The sequence below is a fragment of the Nyctereutes procyonoides genome, unplaced genomic scaffold (genome assembly GCF_905146905.1).
Source record: "Nyctereutes procyonoides isolate TBG_1078 unplaced genomic scaffold, NYPRO_anot_genome, whole genome shotgun sequence".
In the NCBI taxonomy this organism is placed as follows: Eukaryota; Metazoa; Chordata; class Mammalia; order Carnivora; family Canidae; genus Nyctereutes; species Nyctereutes procyonoides.
The window spans coordinates 56,392,037-56,416,868 of NW_026575126.1; the positions used below are offsets into that span (position 1 = coordinate 56,392,037).

At 43.0% G+C, this 24,832-nt stretch overlaps 2 long non-coding RNA genes across 3 annotated transcripts in view; one reads left to right on the forward strand and one right to left on the reverse strand.

Moving 5' to 3' along the window:
- The window catches only part of LOC129519124 (uncharacterized), a 64,976-nt gene that overhangs the window by 10,286 nt on the left and 29,858 nt on the right, over positions 1 to 24,832 (reverse strand). The window contains exons 3-4 of one of the 2 annotated variants that reach the window (XR_008666351.1): positions 23,961 to 24,071; positions 5,151 to 5,359 (exon numbers count right to left, since the gene is read on the reverse strand). This is a non-coding gene — a long non-coding RNA (uncharacterized LOC129519124). Of the gene's footprint in view, positions 1 to 5,150; positions 5,360 to 19,564; positions 19,769 to 23,960; positions 24,072 to 24,832 lie in introns of those variants that run through there. The other variant, XR_008666352.1, reaches the window with a different exon arrangement.
- LOC129519123 (uncharacterized) lies at positions 440 to 21,441 on the forward strand. The gene is made up of 4 exons (XR_008666350.1): positions 440 to 1,252; positions 5,933 to 6,146; positions 18,868 to 19,014; positions 19,883 to 21,441. It is a non-coding gene; the product is annotated as an uncharacterized LOC129519123 (long non-coding RNA).

Consider the following 24,832-nt stretch of genomic DNA (forward strand, 5'->3'; position numbering starts at 1 on the left):
GAAACCACAGGGGCAGAGGCTCTGGAAGATGTATTTAAGGAATAGGGAGGAGCAGAAGGGCAGAGGAAGTGAGGGGGTAGAGGTCCAGGTGAGACTGGAGAGATGGGCAGAGGCTGGTTCACATAGGATCTTTCAGGACACAGTGGAAAGCATGGAAAGTTTTTCTGGTCCACACAGACCGAAGAGCTACACCACAGTAACTGAACTTGAGTTAAGGCAGAGAGTGGGTGTTTGAAGATGGGGTCTGAGATCAAGCAGGTCCTCTTTGGCTGGGGTCAGAAGTTCAGATTTAATTCAGGTTGTAACACAGTAGTTCTTTTTTTTAAGTTTGGGTTTTGTTGTTGTTTTTTTTTTTTTTTTTTTTTTTTAATAATCTCTAAGCCCAACATGGGGCTGGAACCTACAGAGTTGCATACTCTACCAACTGAGCCAGCCAGGAGCCCCACTAATGCATTGGTTCTTAACATTGACTACACACTGGAATCACCTAGGAAGCTTTAAATAAATGCTGACGTCCGGGCTCCACCTTCACCAATTCTGGGGTGCACCCTGGCATTTAGAGTTTTTTTTTCCTGAGAGAGAGAGAGAGAGCACACAAGCCAGAGGGAGGGACAGAGCGAGAGGGAGACAGAGTCTTAAGAAGGCTCCATGCTAGGAGTGGAACTCAATCTCATGATCCTGAGATCGTGACCTTAGCTGAGATCATGACCTGAACTGAAATCCAGAGGCAAACACTTAACTGACTGAGCCACCCAGGCACCCTGGGGATTTTTTAAAGTCCTCCAATGACTCTAATGGCCAGCCAAGGTTGAGAAGCCACTGCAGGAGGCTTTTAAGCAGAAGGTGACGTGATATCAATTTTCTTTATGAGAGATACACTGGCTGCCACCTAAATTCATGATGCTCCCACAGTGGTGCCCAGGACATAGTTGATATTTGATGTTTTCTTCCTTCCCTCCTTTCAATCATTCAGAAATTGGGAATTGCTGAACATTGCAGAGAGAGGCAGAGAGAGAGAGCCCAACCAGATACCAAGAGGGAAGTATCTCAGCGAATCTGCCTCCAGCTAGTGACTGTTTTTTTACCTTCTTCTGTTCTTGGAGTTGTCCATTTATCTCCCACTTCCAGACCTGGAGCCTCACCTCCTGTTTTTCAGACCCAAACTTCACATCGTCTTTGACAGCCCTGAGGACCCCTCCACCCAGCACTCCCCCAAGCAGAGTAGCTCCGAGGCACACTCAGAAGCAACTTGGTGAGTTTATTTTGATGAAATACAATAATTATCATGCTTAGCAGCTGTTGCCATTTAAAATAAGAAAAACCTGGGCTTGAATTTAAACTGTTTGGTAAAGCATGTGCCCCGCCAATCTGGTCCAACGAAATCAGACATTATGAAATCCACAGAAAAACTGGAGCTTGTTACAGGAAGTTAAGATGCAAATCATATTTTGTTTCAAATGAGCCCGATGAATGCATAATTTTCCACAAAGAAATACTTTTGTGTCAGGATCCTTCTGCCAAGAATCGAAGTTTTGGGGCTGCAGCTGTTAGCAGTGTCTGATTGTCCATTTCAAACTGCAGGCAGTTCTGCTTTTCTAAGGAGGATTTGGAGCAAAGACAGGAAGAGGACAGAGCTGTGCTCATCAATTGTCTTCCAGAATATTCTCTGTGAGCTCCGCCTATGCTTCCCAGATGATCATACTTAACCCTCAGAATCTGTAGAGACTGATCCCCAAAGGTGAATCAATAGCTATTCCCAACGTACTATTCACCCATAAAGGGATTTTTCCCCCTTCCCTCCAGCACCTTCTCTCTCTGAGTATTAATTCCATCTGCCAGTAGTCTTTTGATTTCAAGTGGAAGAAACCCAATTCAAATGAAATAAATCACAAAGAAAGGCAGGAGGGGAATTATTTGTTCTTTTACCTGGAAAGTCCAAACATGATCTGCCTTCAGATACCCTGGATGCAGGTAGAGGGCTGGACAGGAGAAGAAATTGGTCTCATACAAGAGAAAGAATTAATGTGCAAAACCGCGGACCCTGCATTTGTTATCACGAATTTGCAAGGTACCACTTTTCAAGTTGTGTGATTTTTCTCCAGATGTAGGTGCAGAAATGACTGAGTAAAGAATTTGGACTATTTTGGACTCAGCAGGGATGATAAAAAGATAGAATCAAGAAGTATAAGGGAAATGAGCATTCAGATGACCATCCCTGAAACAGATCTGCATGGAGAAGGGAGCAAAGTAGATCAGACAGGGCCCAGTGGACAGCAAAGAATGTTGCACTGGACATCACTATAGAGCAGAAGGTCAGGTGTTGTAAGAGGAATGGGAACAAAAGTCCTGGAAGGATATGTGATGATGAACACTAAGAGGTATGCTAAGGACAAATCATGTGATAAGTATTTACAACCTCCCACCCATCCCCACCCCCACTTTCCAAGGAATTTTTTGAATGTCTGATCTGCTGGGATAGGGCTATGGATAAAGATGCGGAACATATGAAAAGTCGTCCACAAGGGCATTTTAGAAAGACAGAGATCCAACTTGAGGCAGAGAAGAAAAAGATGATGGGAGGAGGAAGCAAAGAGGGGAAGGGGGCAAAGGAGACAATTAAGTAGGCTAGGAGTTTTGAGCAGGATAGAAGGAGCAGAAATAAGGAACGGTCCTAAGATTGAGATTTTGGGGAGAGAGATGATAAAGGCCATTGTTAGGAAGTCTTCTCATATATCCTGTAATGAAACTTTCCCCTCTGACATTGTCTCAAGACCCCTTTAATAAAAACTCAGAGTATTTTTCATGGCTCTTTGGAGATGTAGCATTTTTTTATTTGTGATACCAGGCTAAGACTTGAGAAAACATGGTTTTCCTGTATTTGAGGTGAGATCGCAAGCTTTGAGATTTTTAACATAGAACCTATGTGACCCCAGGCTGGAGCTGTGGAAAAGGGCTGCAGTGAGGTGGAGGTAAAAATCAAAAGAATCAAGGTCAAAGGAATTTTAAACTAGAATTCCAGATGAACGATGCAGGTGACTGTCAGTATTTGACTTGAACATGAAGACAGTGGGGCAGGTCCCAAAGTCTTCAATGAACAAAGTGGAGGATCTAGGAGGCAAGTGAGTGACAGCAATGAGATGGAGGATGTAGTATAATCAGATGGCAGGAGCGGGGACATTTAAACACCATGGAGAGAGCACTAGGGAAAGGCTCCAACAACCCCCCACCCTTCTCACCCCGAATTAACAGGGTGTACTTAATGAGCAACCAATATTTGCAAGAGCCACAAGGGGAAGTGATATCCTGGAAAGAGAGTCATTTGCAGTGAAAACAGGTTCATGGAGTTGTGGAAGATGTCTTCCTTGGAACTGAGCACAGGGTGAAGAGTTAAGATGGAAGGGAGTGATGGGGAATTTGGATCAGCAAAGCAGAATTAGAGTTGGCTTTTCACATGGTTGGCTCTTTCTCAGTATGCAGTTTACCTCCTTGACCCTGCTGCCTAAAGGAGCCCTGCCTCCCCAGGTGCTATACAGCATTTCTCCCTTTATATTTTCTTCCTATTACTTAATATTGAATGAATGAATAAATGAATGGTCTGGCTCCCCAGTCAGCAGCCTCCATCTCCACTGAACTGTAAACTCCATGAAAATAGGGAGCTTGCCTATTTATTGACTGCCTTATCCCCAGTGCCTGGCACTTGGTAAACACTCAATAAATATATGTTAAATCAGTTAGTTAATGAATGGATGAATGAGTGGCTGCCCTATGAGGTTGAGAGGATAGAAGAGCACAGATGTCCACAAAGCTCTCACATTTGGTGTAGTGCTAGGATGAAGGGGTGTATACCTGGTGTGCCCGGAGTCTCCCTCTTGACTCCTGGGGACAGATCTCTCCTGGCCTTGTTGCTGTGTCCTGGGAAGTAAATCTTAAGGAGAGATACTTGCTTAAATCCACAGTCGTGCATTGGGATTTGTTAGCTCCAAGTTCTAGCCTAAAAATACTCCTCTCTGATATCAAGGACAAAATTTATAAACATGAAAGTGGTTATTATGGTTTAATCACAGGCTTGGTGGTAGTGACTCTTGGCAATCTCTCTGGGGTATTAACAAGAACAGAGTAAATATGTCATGTAGGCGGTATTTTTAGTCTCACCCACCCTTCCAACCCAAATGGGAACATCCCTGCAGAAGATCCTTGTGACTCCCTGAGCCCCACCCCAGCCCTCGCGGCCCAGAAAACATAGTCATGGGGGCTACGGTGGCAGCCACCAAACAAAATGAGGAAGACAGGTGGGTGGCTTTGCCTGAGGAAGGCAGCTCACTCCTTGTCAAATGGGCACCTGAGTCCTGGCCCCCGGGTCAGCAATCAACCTATGCTTCCTAATTTCTGTGGCCAACTCCCATACCTGTACCCCAGAATGAGGCTTGGCTGAAAGTCAAATGTGTCCCGTGGGAATGAGAAGGCCTATTCTGTGAACTTCTTCCCCAGGATTGACAGCTTCAAAAAAAATTGACAGATAATCCCCAACTGAGCCACAAATCCAACCAAAAGAGTTTCCCAAATTACATCTTTTCTTAAGGTTTTGGACATGAAGTTTACACTCCATTCTGAAGTTGGGCTCCACAGCAGGCACCACACAGACATTAGACAGGTTGTTATCAGAGTCAACAACCGGGATTAGACCTTCTCTCCCCACACCCCTTGCAAGGCAGGTGGGATTCTGAACCTGGCCAGCTCCCTCCAGAGCCCAGGCCCTTACACAAGATGGGGTTCTATCTGAGCAGCCCATCTACTCTCCCCAGGAGTTTATGTTGTATGGAAGATGCTGTTTTGGGCTCTACGGCAATATTGACCTCACTTCTGTTTGCTTTTATTGGGAACACACTTCTCTCACTTGAAGAACATGGGGTTCAATGGAGCTGACTCTGGCTTCAGCTCCAGAGGTGGCCTGTGACCAGTCCTCACCTACCGTTTCCCTAGCCCCAGAGCGATCAGTAGGATTGGTCCTGGGATGGCCCTATGGTTCTAAAAGAGACCATACAGATCCCTGAGGCCACCAGCTTTACTGATTTGCCGTAAGGTTTTGCTGGGAGACACTTACCTCTGTGGGTGTCTGTTTATAAACATTACACATCGTCAAAGCTACTCACCCTGTGACCAGGGCCATATCAGCATCACCTATAAGTTTGATAGAGATGCAGATTCTGGGATCCCTGGGTGGCGCAGCGGTTTGGCGCCTGCCTTTGGCCCAGGGCGCGATCCTGGAGACCCGGGATCGAATCCCACGTCGGGCTCCCGGTGCATGGAGCCTGTTTCTCCCTCTGCCTGTGTCTCTGCCTCTCTCTCTCTCACTGTGTGCCTATCATAAATAAATAAAAAAAAAATTAAAAAAAAAGAGATGCAGATTCTTAGGCCCTACCCAGACCATCTCTATCTGAATTTCTAGGGGAGGTGACCAGAAATGATATGCTTTAGAGAATCCTCCAAGAGAGTCTGATACTCACTGAAGTTTGGGAAGCATTGGATAAGTCAGTTTCTGAGTCTATGCATCTGTCAACCATTTATAAAGAAAATCAGGAAAAATAGATAAGGGGGGCGCCTGGGGGGCTCAGTTGGTGGAGCGTCTGACTGTGGCTCAGGTCACGATCCCAGGGTCCTGGGATGGAGCCCCAAATAGGGCTCCCCATTCAGCAGGGAGTCTGCTTCTACTTCTGCCCCTCCCCTTCCCCATAGTTGCTCAATCTCTCTCTCAAATAAGTGAATAAATTTTTTAAGTATATATATATATATATATATATATATATATATATATATATATATATTTAAAAAAACAGATAAGGAAAGCTCCATCATCATCCATCATTCTGTCTCCCTCTTTGTTTTTTTTTTCCCTTCCAATTTTGGTTACTACCATCTTCTACTCTCCTCACAGAGGCCCTCCCACGCCACTCCGGGGCAGCAGGAAGTGTGTGGAGAGCCTCATGCCCTTTCTGCGTTGCTGCCACCAAGCCAGCATTCCTACGCTCTGGCTGTCACAGCGTGCCAGCACCCCCGAAAGATGGAGAATGCAAGCAGGAGTCGCATCTGCTAGTTCACAGCTCTCTCCTTGGCTCCTACAACAGTGCCTGGTGTCTGGCTGGCCCCCAGTAAGTATTTGCTGAGTGAATGACCATGAGGTCTGCTTCGCCAAGGCCCCTGGGGTGCGACAGAGAAATTCCCAGACCTGTCTTGGAGTCTGTATTAGCCTGCCTGGGCTGCTATAACAAAAATTGATAGACTACATGGCTCAAACAATAGAAATTTATTTTCCCACCGTTTTGGAGGCTAGGAAGCCCAAAGTCAAGGTCCAGCAGGCTCAATTTCTGGTGAGGGGTCTTTCTGGGGCGAAGACAGTCACTGCTTGCTATTTTCTCACATGGCTTTTTCCCGGTTTGTGTACATGTTGACAGAGGAAGCAAGTTCTTCAGTGTCTCTCTCTTTTCTTTTTTTTTTTTTTTAAGATTTTATTTATTTATTCATGAGAGACACAGAGAGAGAGAGAGGCAAAGACACAGACAGAGACAGAGGGAGAAGCAGGCTCTGTGCAGGAAGCCTGACGTGGGACTCGATCCCGGGTCTCCATGATCACACCCTGGGCTGCAGGCGGCGCTAAACCGCTGCGCCACAGGGGCTGCCCTCCAGTGTCTCTTCTTATGACATGAATCTTACTGGATCAGACCCCTGCCCTTATGATCTCATTTAACCTTATACTATGTTTTTATTAATTTTTAATTTTTTTTCTTTTTTCCCCATTTTTTACTTCCTTTCTCTTCTTTTTTTCCTCCCTTGTCATCTAACCTTAATTACTTCCTTATTACAAATGTAGCCATACTGGGATTAGGACTCCAGCATGCAAATTTCAGGAAGGGCATGAGCATTCGGTCTCTAGCAGAATCCTATTAATTTCCCTATTCCACCTCAAAAGCCCACACCTCTGCCTCATTCTGCTGTTCTCTTCTTCCCTTCACCTCTGCCCCAGAACAAGGCAGTTTTATCTTCTTTACAGCAGGAAAAATTGACTAAGCAAATCAACTTCTAAACTACGGTATAGACTGTGATCTCAGCCCAGGAATCTCAAATGCCAGAAGGGAGCTGTGACCCTGTCCCTCAAGGCAACAGGTGCTTTTTTTCTGGTTGTCCAGATGGAAGAGGCTGAGGGAGAGCTACAAGAGGGGGAAGAAACATCAGAGCAGAATAGTACCCCTATATATAAATAATCAAAATATAAAATGTGGAATAAGCAGTGCAAGTAGATGATTTTTATCCATGTAAGTTAGGAGGAAAAAACAAAGAAAACGAAATTTAAAATGAGAATGATCATGCTATGTAAAAGCAAAAACAATCTGCAGAACATCAAGAATGGTGTGATCTCATTTTTATTAAAATAAATGAATATGTGAGCGGTAATACATTTATGTGATATATCAGTTTAGAGGGAAAAAAAACAAAACCTGAATGGAGCAGATACTCAACCGTTCACAGTGGATACCTCTAGGGAATGTAATTAGAGAGGGAGGATTTTTACTTTTTATTTTATACACGTCTGCATTTAAATAAGTCTATTAAATGTTGCATGTGAATAATGGAATGCTAAAATGGGATGAGAGAGACAATGGAAAGAAAAGACTCCACACCTAAGATACAATGATTCTTTTATTAAGATTCCAGTAAAACAAGGCTGAGATTTTTTAAAAGGCAAGGACAGACATGGTTTGAGATAAAAGAATGAAAATCGATGTGAAGAAATTATAACAATCACACATGCAAAGTTAAAAAAGAAGAAGAAGAAGAAGGAAAAGAGACATCTTACAAAAAGTTAAAGATGTAACAATGAGGAAAGCAGTATAATCTATATTGAAAAAAAATGTGTAGGAGAAAATAAAAAAAATTAAAAAAAAACCAAAGACCAAAGGTGAGAGGCATAGAAGGCCAAGGAAGAAATTGCTATAAGTAACTAAGGGTAGGAGGGTTTGGATGGCTCAGGTCATGATCTCAGGGTCTTGGGATCAAGCCGTGAGTGGGGCTCCCTCCTCAGTGGGGAGTCTGCTTCTCCCTCTCCCTCCGCCTATCTGCCCCTCTACCCCACTCGTTTCTCTAAAATAAGTAAATAAAATCCTAAAAAAAAAAAAAAAAAAAGAATCAGCTAAGGGTTGAAGCTTTGTTGTCATGAATTTTGTCTGGCTTTCCTACTGACCCATCTCCTGCCAGGATTACTTTGTCCCAAAATACCCTCAGCCCCTTCTACCTCCACCTCACAATCTCTGAGTTTCCAAATTCTGTCTCCTGTTGACTTGTTGAGCACCTCCTTGTGAACACAGGATGTGGCTCCTTAAATCAACAACAACAAAAAAAGGGGGTTGAGCTAGTGGATCCTGAGCCAGAGAAGATGCACTTCTGTCCTTTGCAGTCTTAGCTCTCAGAGGAAATGAGCACTCACCCTCCCTGGGGCAAAGCAGAATGAGTTGAAATCCCAGGCAAATGACCTTTCTGCACTTCCATTTTTGTAAAGTAGGGGAAGTAAGAACCTACCTCTTAGAACAGTTAGGAGAACTGAACACATAAAGAGCATTAGAAACCACTCACATAAGACCAATGCTCTCCTTTTGTAAAGAGTAGAATATGGTTTGAAGATTTCTCCACCAGCACACAGCAAGAATGTAGAGAGTTTATATTGAACTCTATGTCCTCTCTCTCCAGGGATTTTTTTCATTATGCTAGCTTGGTTTGGGGATTACATTTTGTGTTTGTTTGATGTCCTCACGGGACGTTTTTGGTTATACGCCTTCAGAGTTTCCAAGGAGCAGAGCTTTTCAGAGAGAGGCTGTCACTTGTGCCCCAAAAGTATACACAGTAGGATCAGCTGAGCCCCTTGATGCCAGGACAGAAGTTCAGCTTTCATTCAAAGGGCTTTTCCGGGGGCACCTGGGTTGCTCAGTGGTTGAGTGTCTGCCTTTGGCTCATGTCATGATCCCAGGGTTCTGGGATCAAGTCCTATATTAGGCTCCTTGCAGGGAGTCTGCTTCTCCCTCTGCCTATGTTCTGCCTTTCTCTCTGTGTCTCTCATGAATAAATAAATAAAATATTTTTTAAAAGACAACAACAACAAAGACAACAACAACAACAACAACAACAAAAAAGACAAAAACAAAGGGCTTTTCCAACATTAAAGAGAGGAAGACTCATGCGTCCTCCCCTGGGGAGGGGAGAGCACCTCACCTTTCATTTTGCTGTCATCCCTGTTGCCATATTGGAAGACAGATTCAAAGGTTAGAAGGGCAATGTAATAGAGCTGTCTTTTTGTAAAATGAGTTGAAATGATATTTTTGGCATATTGGGTTGCCAAAAATGGACCAAATAGCCATTAAGCAATCAGGAACTGCCACCTGCCTACCCATGGCCGCTAGAAACCCTCTTCATGCCTGGCCTCACAGCCAAGAATGGAATTAACATGGAAGAAAGCGGAACCAAGAGATGGAGAGTGTGAGATGCTGGAGATGGAGAGTGTGAGAAACTTGATGATGCCCCTTCTGAGTCACCAGAGCCAGATACTACTGAACTCTTCCATTACATGAGCCCGTATCTTGCTTTGAAGCCATTTTGCTTGGTACCTGCCTGCTTCGTAGAAAAGGTATTATAAATATACCTACCCTTTGCCAACTCTTCCTGAAAGGCTTTCAGGGTAAATTTCCCTGCCTCAACAGTGCCTTCCCCACCCAATACCCAATGTCTCATCTTAGAGATAAATGGGGATAAAATCTCAGTGGTTTCCAGCATCATCTTTGGGGGTATCCTAAAGGCCAGCAGTGTCATCAGGTCATCATGGTACCATTCAGCTATTGATTTACCAACCATAATGAGAAGGGGACTTCAGGTGCTAGGGGTAGTAGTTAGATATTGCATTAGAATTTAAATAATGGTAGGCAAAGTCTCCAAAATATAATTGGCCAGGCAGGGGTCCACCTTCACAGGTTGTTCCTCATCCAATGGATGGTTAGCACCATCTATCAAATGACAGGACACTTCCTTCTTTATTTTTTTATTTTTTTTTATTTTTTTTAAGATTTTATTTATTTATTCATGAGAGACAGAGAGAGGGAGAGAGAGAGGCAGAGACACAGGACACAGGCAGAGGGAGAAGCAGGCTCCATGCAGGGAGCCCGACGTGGGACTTGATCCTGGATCTCCAGGATCACACCCTAGCTTGAAGGCGGTGCTAAACCGCTGGGCCACTGGAGCTGCCCCATTTATTTTTTTTTAAATATTTTATTTATTTATTTGGGAGAGAGAGAGTGAGCTGGGGGAGGAGCAGAGGGAAAGGGAGAAGCAGACTCCCCACTGAGCAGGGAGACTAGTGCAGGGCTGGATCCCAGGGGTACTGGGATCATGACCTGAGCTGAAGGCAGACTGAGCCACCCAGGCACTCAAGACACTTCCTTCTTGTGTGTCTCTAAGAGTTCTCAAAATGAGCCAGGTCTCTCATGGAAGATAGGCTTCCTCATGCAGCCTGGGAGTCACTTTGCACCAGCTCTAGCCCCCTTCATTCCCTGTGTCTTTGTTGTCATTGCTTGGCCAGCACAAGCCCTAGTACATGGTACTGTTAACAGAGTGCTCAGCCATCTGTGCAGTGGCCTGCCCACTCTTCACCAACATGCCACTCTCTTTGGTGCATGGCCACTTATGTGTCTTGCTATTTTCCATGGCCTCTGTGGTTCTCCATTACCTGTATCTCTCTCTGGCTGGTAGGAAAATGCCTGTCCCTCCAACATCCAGACTTTTCCAAGATGGGTCATCTTCACTGAGAGGTTCAGGCTCTTGATGGCATCCTTATTCCAATTTACTGTCCAATGCCTCTGGAAGATCCCCCCATTATGGTGACTCAGGCCACAGGTGAGGCAGTTCCTCTAATTCCACCAGGCCTTTCCTTCTCAGACAGCATGAGCCTCTAGCCTGGCCTACACCCAGAATCCCTGCTCCCTCAACTTCCTGACCCTTCCACAGAGCCCAGACCCTAAAAAATTGTGCCTCTCTGAATCTGGAGATGGATGTTGGGGAGGAAAAAATTTTTTCTATGCTGCAAAGACTCTTCTGGCTGGTCTATAAATTAAATCAACATAAGAGTAGACTAAAAGGAGAAAATCAAATTTAATTTTGTACACACAGGAACCTCACATCCATGAGAGGTTCAAAGACAGAGAGGTAAAATGAGATATATCTGCCATCCTGAGCCTGGGACTTCAAAGGGGAAGGGGGTTATTTACAGGGCAATAAGAAGAGCTGATGTTTGGTAATTAGATGTTTGCCCTGTGATACAGATGGGTCACTCAATTAAAATTTATCTCTGGTAATAACTCTTACTCTGGGAAAGACTCCCAATTTGGATTCTCCTAGGTAGTTAAGGGAAGGGCAAAAGTTTCTCTTGAGCCTGCAGAGTCTCAATTTGCTTTCAGCTCAAAATAGTCCACATGCCAAAGTGGCATATTTTGGAGAGACTTATCTTGCACCTCTTCATTGCTTAGGAGTCTCTGTTGCCCCTTCTTCCAAGCAAGTATCTATCAGATACACTCCAAGTTCCTTAGACATGTCTGAATGTGTCTGGTCACCCAAACTGCAACCAACACCATCCTCAATAAGAACTCCAGACCCCCAAACAACGATGAGATTCATCTTCCATTTCCTACCTGACTCTCCCAGTTGCTCTGTCTCTGCTCTCTCTGCTCTCTCTTCAGTAAACTCTGCTCTCACTTTCTGTTGACTGATGTTTGATTCCCATCCTTTGTAAAGCCAAGGATCCTTTGGCTGGTCCTGTGGGACCCCTACCAGCCTGCTTGCACCAGAAATAATCAGAAATATCCTGCTACACACACACACACACACACACACACACACACACACACACAACTATTTACGTGATGTTTGAGACCAAATAAAAGTTAAAAAATTTTTGTACCTTATTTTATTTCCTTAATAATATGCCATGAGCACTTCTTCCTTGTCATTAAACATTCATCCAAAAATTCACCTTGTTACACTGTGTGCATGTACCATAATATATTTTTTTTCCTTTTTTAAAAGATTTTATGTATTTATTCATGAGAGACACACAGAGAGAAGCAGAGACATAGGCAGAGGGAGAAGCAGGCTCCCTGTGTGAAGCCTAATGTAAGACTCGATCCCAGGACCCCAGGATCACAACCTAAGCCAAAGGCAGAGGCTCAACTACTGAGCCACCCAGGTGCCCCTATTTCTTCCTTTTTGTTGGGCATGAAGGTTGTGTTTTATTTTCGCTCTTACTAGAGCATCATTGATGACAGCTACACATAATCTCTTTTTGTTTGTCTGTTTCTCTCCTCCGGATAGATTCCTAGAAGTAAAATTGTTAAGCCAAAGGGTATAAGCTTTTTCCAGGCATATATTGCCAATTTTTTCCAGGTACATATTGCCAGATTGCTTTCTACAAGGTTTTCCAAGTTTATATCTTCACCAAGAATGTGAAAGGGTGGATCTTTCTTCAACTTCTTCAGGAACTTTTCCAAAATTCACCATTATATGGTTAGTTTCTCTTTAATCTTTGCTTATTTGATAGGGACAATTATTTTTCATTGTTTTCCTATGCATTTATCTTATTGTTAGCGAGGTTAAACTATTTCTTTTATGTTTATTACCTAGTTATAGGTATACCAAGAATCTTTGTCCTTTGCTGATTTTTCATGTTTGATTATTACTGGGGCTTTCTTATAGAATTGCAAGACTATTTTTCATATTATATTTTTTTGCCACAGTTCCTTTTGCCTTTTCATTTTGTTTAACACAGATTTGATTCACAGACACTTGAAGAATAATGTAGTAAAATCAATCATTGTCTTCATGGCTCTTTCCATTATTTTTATGTTTAGCAAAGTTCTCCTTGTTTCCTAGTAATTTTTCTAAGCACTGTTTTGAATTTATGGAATAAAACCCAAGGGTATTCCTCTTCACGGTTTTCATGTTGTTTTGTTTTTGCTGTTAAGCACAAAAAGCCTTTCCTCTTCCCTAGGATCTCACAAAATAATTTTCTCATGGTTCTTTCAGGGTTTCATGTTTATGGATTAACTTTTCCTGAATGAATTAGAAATTAATAATGTTTCATTAAGAAAAGAACGTTTGTAGGGTGCCTGGGTGGCTCAGTTGGTTGGGTATCTGCCTATGGCTCAGATCATGATCCGAGGGTCCTGGGATCCAGCCTGGCATCAGGTTCCCTGCTCAGTGAGGAGCCTGCTTTTCCTTCTCCCACTCCCCCTGCTTGTGCTCATGCTCTCTCTCTCTGTTAAATAAATAAATAAAATCTAAAAAACAAACAGAAAGAAAACATTTATGACAAAATTTGTATCTATTTTGTGATATTTAGGAATGATAGTTTAGTAAATAAAGAATTTAAATGGTGTATGATCCCAGTAATGAGACTTAAACACTCTTTTAGCATTGTCTACTAAAGAGCATATATTAATTCTTTAATAATTATTTTGGGGCTTCTTAATGCCCCCAGGCTAACGTTTAATATTTTTATCTTAATATACAAAGTCTTTCTTAAATTTGCCCCCAGGCTAATATTTAATATTTTTTATCTTGATTTACAAATCCCTTCTTAAATTTGGTCTTTGTCTCCAATTTCTGGCCCAAAATTCCTAAAGCTCTTTGAATTTCCTGAGTAGTGAGAGTGCCTTTTATTACTCAGAAAGAGCCTTTTTGAACGCCCCCTCAGTTTATCCTAATGAGGTGACAGGGTAGGGCCCCTAGATAGCCTCAGGATGAGGCTGGTCTCCAGAAAGACCAAGAGATTAGAGGAATAGAACTTTCAGCCCCACCCACGCACCTCTGGGGAAAGGAAGGAATGGGGGTGCTGCAGAAACTGCTCAATTAAAAACTCCTCAACAATGCAATTTGCAGAGCTTCCAGGTTAGTGAACACATGCACCTCTCCGCAGAGACGTGGTGGACCCCAGTTCCTTGGGGACAGAAGCTCCTGAGCTCAGGACTCTCTCAGACTTTGCTCTCTCTGAATCTGGCTGTTCATCTGCATCATTTATCCTTTATCATAAATGGGCAACTGGACATAAACATTTCCCGAGTTCTGTGAGCCGCACTAGGAAATCAAGCCTACAGAAGGAGTCTAGGGACCTCCAGTTTCTAGCCAGTCGGTCAGAAGCACAGGTGACAACGGACTTGCGATTGGCATGTGAAAGTGGGCAGTCTTCTGGGACCGAGCTCCTAACTTGGGAGATCTGATGTTATCTCCAAGTAGATAGTGTCAGAATTGAATTGAATTGAATTTATAGGGCACCTTATCAGTGTCCACTGAGGATTGGAGAATTGCTTGGGGGTCCATTCCTACTTCTCATTACCAGATAACCTTCTGCCCTATTTATGCTTCCTGGTGCTCCAAGTCCTTTAAAGAAGCCTGTCCTTCCCTCTACTGCAGGGCTTCTCACCCTTGGCACTATTGATATTAGGGGCCACATAGCTGTTATAGGGGCTGTCCTGTGCCTTGGAGGATGTTAGCGGCATCCCTGGCCTCTATCCACTCATGCTAATAGCAGACCTACCCCTGCTTGCCCCACCTTACACCTCACCAAGTACTGCAAAAACTAAAAATGTCCCCAGACATTGCCTAATAGAGAAGGAGATGAGAACCACTGCCCTTGGCCTTCCTTCCAAGGATAAGGGTCCTACTTATCCTCTGAGACTCAGGTCAAGCCTTACCTCTGCCTGAAATTGTTCCCTGATCTTCCCGGATGAGCAAGATACAACACATTCCCACGAAGAGGGTGCAACCTCTTTTCTTCCTCTCTTGTTTACTAAACCGTTTTGTGATCTTGGAGATTACCTCCCCCACTGGACTGTGAGCTCCCAGAGCATCTGCATCCCCAAGCATGGTGCACAATGAGTGTTTGTAGAATATATGCAAAAATTCTATGCAATTACAGCCCATTATCAAATGTCGTCTGTATACAGGAGGTGGGTGACAGGCAATGGAAAAATTAAAAGTTTTGAGGCCAAACAGGATGGATACATTGATCAGCCTCCGGGCCATGAAATTAAATCTGCATCTCTATGAAGATACACTGGGGAATCTATAAACTGTGTGCAATCTCTCCCAAGCTTATGCAACTCCCACCATAGAGCAGGGGATGATAAGGCTTTCCCTCCACCTTGGGTGACAATAAAGAGACTGCCAGCCAATCAAAGAGTAGAGCACAACTCCCTACAGAAATAACTTATAATAAGAGCATTCCTTTTTAAAAAATATTAATGAAACCTTGTTGCCATAAGCTTATTGTGGCGGGATTCCATGAAAATAAACATCATCTAAGTTCCACAGAACTCCTCAACTTTCCTTCCTGGATCTGGTGCAGGCAACTGCCCTGGACTTCATGCAGGATCTGGAGATCTTTTTTTCCAGAAAGTTAATATTGATACTTTGCATATACCTGGGTGATGGGCATTAAGGAGGGCACGTGGTATAGTGAGCACTGGGTGTTATATGCAACTGATGAATCACTGAACTCTACCTCTGAAACCAATAATACATTATCTGTTAATTAATTGAACTTAAATTTTTTTAATGAAAAAAACTTTCAGTATGACAAGAAACATTTCCTTCTCAAGTCAATAACTGATAACTTTTCCTTTTTTGCTATTACTGGAAATCTGAATAGAATACGATTTTCTTCTGAGTGGGTAAAAGCGATCTTAGCCTAAGAAAATTAAAAAAAAAAAAAAGAAACAAATGTTGACACCTTTTTCTTTTCTTTCTATTTTCATGTGTGTGAGAATTTTTTTAAGATTTTATTTATTTATTTGACACATAGAGAGAAAGAGCACAAGTAGGTGGGGTGGCAGGCAGAGGAAGAGGAAGAAGCAGACTTTCCACTGAACAGAGACTTGAGGCTCCATCCCAGGTCCCCAGGATCATGACCTGAACTGAAGGCAGATGTTTAACCCACTGAGTCACACAGGTGCCCCTGTGTGGGAATTTTTAATGCAAAACAGGAACATAAAGCATTCATGTGAGTCAAAGTGTTAGGTAGGTAATTCTGTAATATCATTAATAAACCAGTTCAGTATTTTCTTGCTCAGGCCAGCACTGGGATTTTTAAGACAATTAGCTTGCTTTCTTTCCTCCCTCAATCTCTCTTTCTTTCACAGTAGAAAGATGGAATTTATTTGAAGTTTAGAGATAAAACATATAATTTCAAAGAAATGCCAGACTTTCAGAGAGCAGTTGGCCAGCTTCACAGTATCCACTCCCACTCTCACAATATTAGAGACACATCCATGAAAACGTCTAAAAAGCATTCAGATGGGATTTTTAAAGTTACCAACATAAAAAGTAATTGGTAAGTACTTCTAGTACTGATTAGAGAGACCAGAAAACAATACATCAAATTTAGTAAAATATATATTAGCTGATACTGGTGACCTACCTGGATACTTTTAACTTGGACAAGGAACACTACACCCAGCTCCTATAAGTACTGGCTGCCCACAGCTGCCTCATTTTGTGACAATTGCCTTCTTCTGAGGAGAGCCATCCTTTTTTTCTTTTTTTTCAAGATTTTTATTTATTTATTTGAGACAGAGAGAGACAGCTCAAGCAGGAGGGAGGGGCAGAGGGAGAAGGAGAAGCAGACGCCCCACTGAGCAGGGAGCCCAACATGGGGCCCGATCCCAGGACTCTGGGATCACAACCAGATGCTTAACTGACTGAGCCACCCAGGTGTCCCAGGAGATCTATCTTAACCTGGTACATTTCTTATCAGTGAAGCCAAATGATGTTTCTAGCACTTTGACTGAACAGTAGATTCCATTCATGCACTTTAAAAAAGCAAGTCATGCTACGTGTAAGTAGATGTTTTTAATGTATTTTCTGTTCCTCCTGTGGGTTTGTTATTAAAATGCAGTGGATTGAATGCATGGATATTATTTTTAACGCCATGTGGAAGCTAGACAGTTTTTATTTTACTAATAAGCTGCAACCTGGGAGATTTAGAACAGTGCTTCAAAAACTATATTGTGCATCCAAATCACTAGGGAGTCATTAAAATGCAAATTATAGTTCAGTTGGTCTGGGCTGGGACCTTAGATTCCACATGTCTAACAAGCTCCCAGGTTGACGCTGATGGGGCTGGTCTGGGGACCACACTTGGAGAGTCAGGATTCATAATGATAAAACCCACACAGCTAGTTTGTGGCCTCGCAGGGACAAGGATGCAGGTCTCCTGACTCTTCCTCTGGTTCTCTTTCAACAATACTGCATGGATTTTAATAAGGTAACCATAAAATTTATCATATAAACCGAGATTTTTTATTTTTAATGTAAAAGGGGGCACTGTTAACAATCACCCGGCATCAAGCAGGACCGTCCAAGGCAAATAGGGACTTACGGTGATCTGAGCTTTAGCAGAAGTGGAGATTGCCTTCCAGTGAACAATTAAACGTTTAGTCCAAATCTATTGGGAAGAAGTACAGTCCAAGAGGAAGTCAGTTCGTTTTACCATTGCCAGAGATGTTTGGAAGCGTAAATAAAAAGAGCAAGGATAAGAGGGATAAATTTAATTTATGTAGTTGTTCAAAAGGCTATTGATAAGATTCTCCAGTAAACGCTGATAAAGATGAGTCAGCAGAGGGGTGGAAGGAATGTTTCCTTGTGATAGGAAACTGACTTAGGGCCCAGAAACAAAGGCTGGGGATAAACAGGCACTTATCTCTGCTGGGGTGGGTGGCAAGCTGCTGCAGCACCGGGGAGACAGGAGTGATGGGATTGGCTCCAAGGAGCCAAGAATGTGCACTTGGCTTAGAATAAGGAAATGAGTGTATTAAAAAAGCAGTTTCAAGGTGCTGCAGTTTAGGAGCGAGTAAAAAGGAAGCTGGAATAAACGTCAGATAAGATACCATCTTGATGAGGACTGGACTTTTTTACTAAAAGGGAGACTCACTTCAAGGCAAGTGCAATTAAGAATAAAATGCTCAGCTTGTCAGTTTGGATGAATATTTAGGGCAAAGTGTGTGACACAGTGGGGAGGCTGCAGAAATTGCACCAAGATAGTGTGGTTTTAACAGGAGGCTCTCAATGCACATCGCCATTGCTTAGGCCTGCAGACCCCCCCCCCCCCCAAGCCTGGATCTGTTCAGTCAGAATCTTAAGAGGATGGGCTCAGGCATCCATGTTTTGGGGAAAGAAATACTCCATTGGAGATTCTGGTGTGCAGGCAGGGCTGAACACCAATGAGTTGACTAATAAGAATGATATAGAAATAAAGGTTAATGTTTATTAACCAAAGAAAAGTGTTTACAATCAGTTAATGGAGCATAATAGCATAATGCATGATTCTTAATATTCATTTTTATTCAACATTTTATTGAGAAATAGAATGCACTCTTTGTGTATAACACACGCTTGTACAACTTAACAAATTGTGTAATGAATACCCATGAAGCTGTTTCAGCTCAAGAAATGAGAAAATTGTCCACACCCCAGATGTCCCTTGTGTGCCCCCCTCCCAATTCTACTACCTTCCCTGCACTCTGGAGGCAAAACAATCCTGGCCTTTTAAATGAACAATTCTGGGGTGCCCAGGTGACTCAGTCGGTTAATCATCTATCTCTTGGTTTTGGCTCAAGTCATGATCTCAGGGTCATGAGATCCAGCCCCACGTGATGCTCCGTGCTCAACAGGGAGTCTGCTTGAGGATTCTCTCTCTCTCCCTCTGCCCCTCTCCTCGCTCATATTCTCTCTCTCTCTCTCTCTCTCAAATAAATAAATAAATCTTACGCTTTTTGTCTTTTTTTAAAGGATATACCCATGTTGTTGCTTGTGGCTGTGGCCTTTCTGTTCATGATGCCAGGCAAGGCTCAGAAAACTCCCTGCCCTTGGGCCAAATCCTGCCTACCGCCTGTTCTGCAAAGTACTTTGTATGAGAGACCCGCATGACACTGAAAGGTCAGGACACAATAATATTTGAGTTGTATGCACTTGCTTATTCTTATATAACACTGTTGTTTTCAAATTTTATTTCCTAATGGAAATATTTTTTCCAAAAAGCCCTTTTCAAAGCCTCCAGTAAAAAACAAATAATACTTGCACTTGAAGCAGGATTGAAGTTGTGGCAATTTTACATCTCTCCCAGCCTCCAACTCACCCCTTGAAGTTCCCGTATAACATAACAGAGTTCCCAAAAGAAAAGATGTGGCTCGAGAATTGCAGATCCATTGAATATGAAATTCTGGGACATTTTGTAATGGAAACAGTACTTGGAAAGATGAGTCTCTCTCTCTCTCTCTCTCTCTCTCTCTCTCTCTCTCTCTCTCTTCCCTCCTTCTTTCTTTCCAGCTAGTAAATTACCCTGAAATAATCTGCCCAAAGTAAGTAGGCATGGGTGATGCTGAACTCCAAGAAATTTTATTTGACTGGGGGAGAAAATATAAACTGAACCAAAGCAGATAGATTTTTGCAGTCAGAGAGAAGTCAGAATGTTAAAAAAAAAAAAAAAAAAAAGAGCCAAATTATACAGCTCCAGTCGGTGTGAGCCTTCTATCTCTGGTCAGCTCAGCAGTTAAAATCCAGTTCTTGAAATGCTTTTATGTTCTAAGACTTCCTTTATTCCATAGAAAAAGGCAAAGGTGATTCCCGTTAAAGCCAAAAAACAGCAGTGAGTTTGATGTTTAACTGCTCCCAGTTCACTTTCCAAGCAACTCTAGAAGAAACATATTCATTTCACATTTTAATAATACATTTTAAAAGGGCAGAAAGGATCCCTTTGTTCGTGTTCAAGAAGAATTAACAAGTGTGGCTTCATCTGTTCCTTTAGGAAAGACGTTGAAGAGGAGATGGTACCATGTGAAGTCATTGCTGCTGTCAAACCCAGAAGGTTCGATCGTCTGGTAATAAGGCTTGCCCGAAGGAAGTAATCCAAGTGGTTCTCGATGTTAGTTAATGACTGTTGGCACCCTTTTCCTTTTCACAATCGTATGGACACATTTATGCAGCAAGAGAAGCAAGGTCAAAAATCTACCCACGCTCTGCCTCATTTAGGATGCTTTTGCCTGCAAATAACATATCCATCTCAAATAGCTTTAACTTGGGGGATTTATTCTCTCACATACCAAGAAGGATGGAGGTAGGGTGGGCATTCCAGGAGTCAAAGGGCATCATCAAGGACCCAGGTTCCTTCTAGCTTCTTATCCTCCCTCTGCAGTGAGTCTGCTAGTCCTCAGCTAACCATCTCCCACCCCCCAACCACCACCACCACCCCACCTCCTGCCCTGGTCCCAAGTTGCCTGCCATGATCATAGTCATTACCGGCACCAGAATGGAGACTTTCCCGTATGTCTCTCCTTTTCAATGAGGAAAATCTCCCCAGATGCACCCCAGTGGGTGTCTTGATGTTTCATGGCCATAAGGACTGTACACGCCCACGCCTAAACCAAGCACTGACAAGGAATGGGGCACAGTGGCCAGTTTGGACTAACCAGGATTTGCCTCTGAGTCTTGGGGGAGACACCCACTTTGCCTATACAAGTGACTGTACAGAAAGAAGGAGGACCCTTAAAATTGGGATGACCAACAGCACATGCTGCAGGCTACAACTCTGTGTGCAAAACATGAGCTTTCTCATTTGTCTGTAAATATCTTGCTCATGAGTGCCCATCCCACCGATGGCAAAGGTGGGAAAATCTTAACTTCCAATTAAGGTAACTCGGTCACTGTTTGGAGCAGTCCTCTCAAGGCTCAATTTCTTTTGGATAAATATTTAATCCATTTTATGGGTCAGATTGGCTCCCAGGGCTATCTTTCTATTCTCCAGGGTTAATTCCTCATTCTCCCTGTCGAGACACCATCCAGGTACCTGGACAGCCTTTCTTCTGATGATGGGGGTTGGGGAGGAAGGAGGTCCTCATGCTCCTAATACTGGCTCTGAGATCTTCACTGCCCTCCACAGAGATGTCCTGCATCATCACTGACACTTCTTCAGGCCTCTCTACTGCTGATTACCAAGTCAGTGGAGCTCACGGTCAGTCCTTCTACTTGGGTATATGCCTGGGTGGCTAGACATGACCCACCTTAGTTTCCTGCTGGCTCTGCGGATCCCTCTGGGACTTGGTTGTGACTTCAATTCAGTCTCCCTGGCCTGGGTAATCCATCCTGCAGCTCTTGGCTACAGGATCACTTTGACCTTGTAATAAAAGGACAGCTAACACATTCAATTGCTTTCCTTGTCCTTTCAGTGATGGTGAAGGGGGAGCTAGGAAATTGTCAGAGACTCAAGACATTGGCACAGACCCTCTCTGCATGAGCACATGACACCACCAATGGTAATGCAGCCCCCCCCCCAGGTTGGTGCAGAGCTCCTTATGACTTACCGTTATCCAAGAGTCCCAAAGGCGGATTAGGGCCCAAAGGCCACTGCTCTAGCATTTCCTGCAAATGCCTCTATTTCTTTTTTTTTTAAGATTTTATTTATTTATTCATGAGAGACACACAGAAAGAGGTAGAGACACAGGCAGAGGGAGAAGCAGGCTCCAGGCAGGGAGCTCAATGTGGGACTCGATCCCAGGACACCAGGATCACAACCTGAGCCAAAGGCAGATGTTCAACCACTGAGCCACCCAGGCGACCCGGCTCTAGCTATTTCTAAACCACATCCTCCACCAACTCAGCAGGAGTTCAGGACCAGAGAGGGGAAGAGAAGCACACTTTTCTGACCCTTTGTCCTCTCTCCTTGCCTCTTACATCCAACCCCGGAGACCGAAAGGCAGACACCTGTTCTGCTTCCCTCCCTATCTGTTCAGAATGCCCCCATGCATCAAATTGCCTTTCTTCCCTATCCTATGGCTGCCAGGTGTTTGTACCTCTCCTCTTGCCTGGGAAAACAAATCTCATGAGCTAGTCTCAGTAGAGACAATGGTTTCCCTTAAAAGGGAAAATGACCCAGATTACTGAAAGAGGAAAAACATGTCGGTTTCCAAAACAGCATTCACTGGCATGAGTATTTTAAAAATGTTACCCCTGTTCCATCACTTGTCAATTGTCTGTGTCAAATGCATGCTTTGCAGCTTGAAACAGGCAATGCTTTGTTAAAGAAGATTGCTTTCACAAACTTATTTATAATGAGCATTCAAAACAGTGACTCAGAAGCCAGGGATTCATTCACACAGTTCTTGTATGTCCGGTACCAATGTATTCTATTAATTGGCTTAGTTTAGTGGGTCATTATGAGAGATATCCCTTACTGAGCACCTACTATGTGCCAAAAATTTTACATTCATTCATTCAACTACCTTAATTCTAATTCCACATCTGTAAGGTAGTCATATTTTCATCTTCTATCTTACTAAAGCTCAGAGAGCTTGAGTAACTTTCCCCAAGTCACAGTGCCAAATCTAGAATTCAGGTCCAAGTTTTTCCAACTCCCAAATCTGAGTCCTTTCTTCCTCAGCAGAAGCATAGTGACAGTATAACATGACCAAAAGGCACAGACTCTGGAATCTTACCAACCTGAATTCTAGTTCCTAGCCACCGTCCACCATATGACCTTGAACTGTGTGACTTCCTTTACCTTCAATTTTCTCATCTCTAAGAGGGATCGGTAATAGTTCACACCTCATAGAGTTGTTGTGAAGATTGAATGAGATAAAATACTGTATACATTAGAGTTTAGGGCAGTATCCAATGAGTACTCGATAGTTACTTTTGGCCATAATTGTTGTTATGTTACCATTGTACTGCCTCTCCAAAGGGTCTTCATGCTGAAAAGAACTTAGACAGCATCTATTCTTACTGCACAATTTTACAAACAAGAAGACCCCAAAAGTTTATTCTACTTCTCCATATTAACATATATATGTACATATACATGCAATTTTTGGTATATACAGTTTTAGTCTCCAAAGCCTGTGATATATATGTCCAGGCTTTAGGGACAAAATTTATTGTTCTTTCAAAGACAAATACTACAGAGTCCCTGAGTGGCTCAGTTGGTTAAGGAACTGCCTTTGACTCAGGTCATGATCCTAGGGTCCTGGGATCAAGTCTCCTGACAGGCTCCCTGCTCAGTGGAGAGTCTGCTTCTCCTTCTCCCTCTGCTCCTCCCCCTACTCTGCTTGTGCTCTCTTTCAAATAAATAAATAAAATATATTTTAAAAATTGAAAAAAAATTTAGAAAGACAAATACTGGGCAGTCCAGGTAGCTCAGCGTTTTAGCGCCGCCTTCTGCCCGGGGTGTAATCCTGGAGACCCGGGATCCGAGTCCCACGTCGGGTTCCCTACATGGAGCCTGCTTCTCCCTCTGCCTGTGTCTCTGCCTCTCTCTCTGTCTCGCATGAATAAATAAATAAATCTTAAAAATAAATAAATAAATAAATAAATAAATAAATAAATAAATAAATAAAAATAAAGTAAAAACACAAATACTACAAGTTCAAAAATCTGTGGATCTCTAAAGGTTATTCTTCAATTCATTGGTTTGGGTCAGAAAGACACCGCCAATGCCATGGGGGAGCAAAGCATTCACTGGTTCAGGCAAAGCAAGAAAAGGAAGCTTGAGAAGTCCGCTTCGGAGGATATGAAGGAAAACTGCCAGACCCATGATTAGTTCATCTATCATCGGAAGAAGTCAGTTCATAATTTCAAAAAACAAATCAAAATTGGGCCATAATTAGGCCCAATTAACTCATCCTTCAAACACATTCTTTGTGGTGGACATCTGTTGTTTTGGCTGCCTTTCTGATAACTACAACCCAGTTTCCCTTCAGAGGAACTATATGACTGCCATATAGTTATTTGGGGGTGACCCCATCCTTAGCTACAGGAATGGGTCCTAATTTGCTTAAGCCAATCAGCTAACCTTGTCCCCCAAACTGAAGTTCAGAGACAGGCACATAACGTACCAGAGTGACTGGGACTTGAAGTGGTGTCTGGGGGAGCAGCAGCTTTCACTCTTCTGAGTATGTCACAACCATTTTGCTTCCATGTAGAGGTGGCCTGAGGCTGAAGCTGACCTACAGAGAAAGACGGAGTCAGGGTGGTCACACTGTGTGAGACTGAATGTAGATCACATCCTAAATTTCTCAGTACTGTGAGCCAGTACGGATCTACATGCTTAGGACATATATCATTACACACCCCAGTGAGAGTTACAGTACAACCCCATTCTCCAGGAAACACAAGATTCAGATAAATTAGAACTGTCTAGTGTCCCAGAAGCCAGGATTTCCACTCAGTTCTCTCTGCATGCTTCTACAATCCTCACAACACTCAAGAGTTTAAGTAACATGCCCAAAGTGACACAGAAGGCAGATAAATGGAGGTGGGTCTCTCATTCAGAATTTTTTGTCTCCAAAGCCTGTGTACTTATCTCTAACTTTAAACTATAAGGTAATTTTGAGTCAGATAGAACAAACAAAATTAGCACATGCTTTTTATTTTATTTTATTTTATTTTTTATTTTATTGATTAACACATGCTTTTAGGAGTTAGTTTCCAGATCCCATAAGGCTGGTGTACTGAGACTAAATAAATTCCAGATGATTTATATTTTATTCTTTTTTTTAAGATTTTGTTTATTTATTTGACAGAAAGAGAGAGAGCAAACACAAGTAGGGGTAGCAGCAGAGGGAGAGGGAGAAGCAGGCTCCCCACCAAGCTGGGAGCCTGACGTGGAACTCAATTCCAGGACCCTGGAATCATGACCTGAGCCAAAGGCAGATGCTTAACCAACAGATTCACCCAGGAGCCTCTATTTTATTCTCTCTCTCTTTCT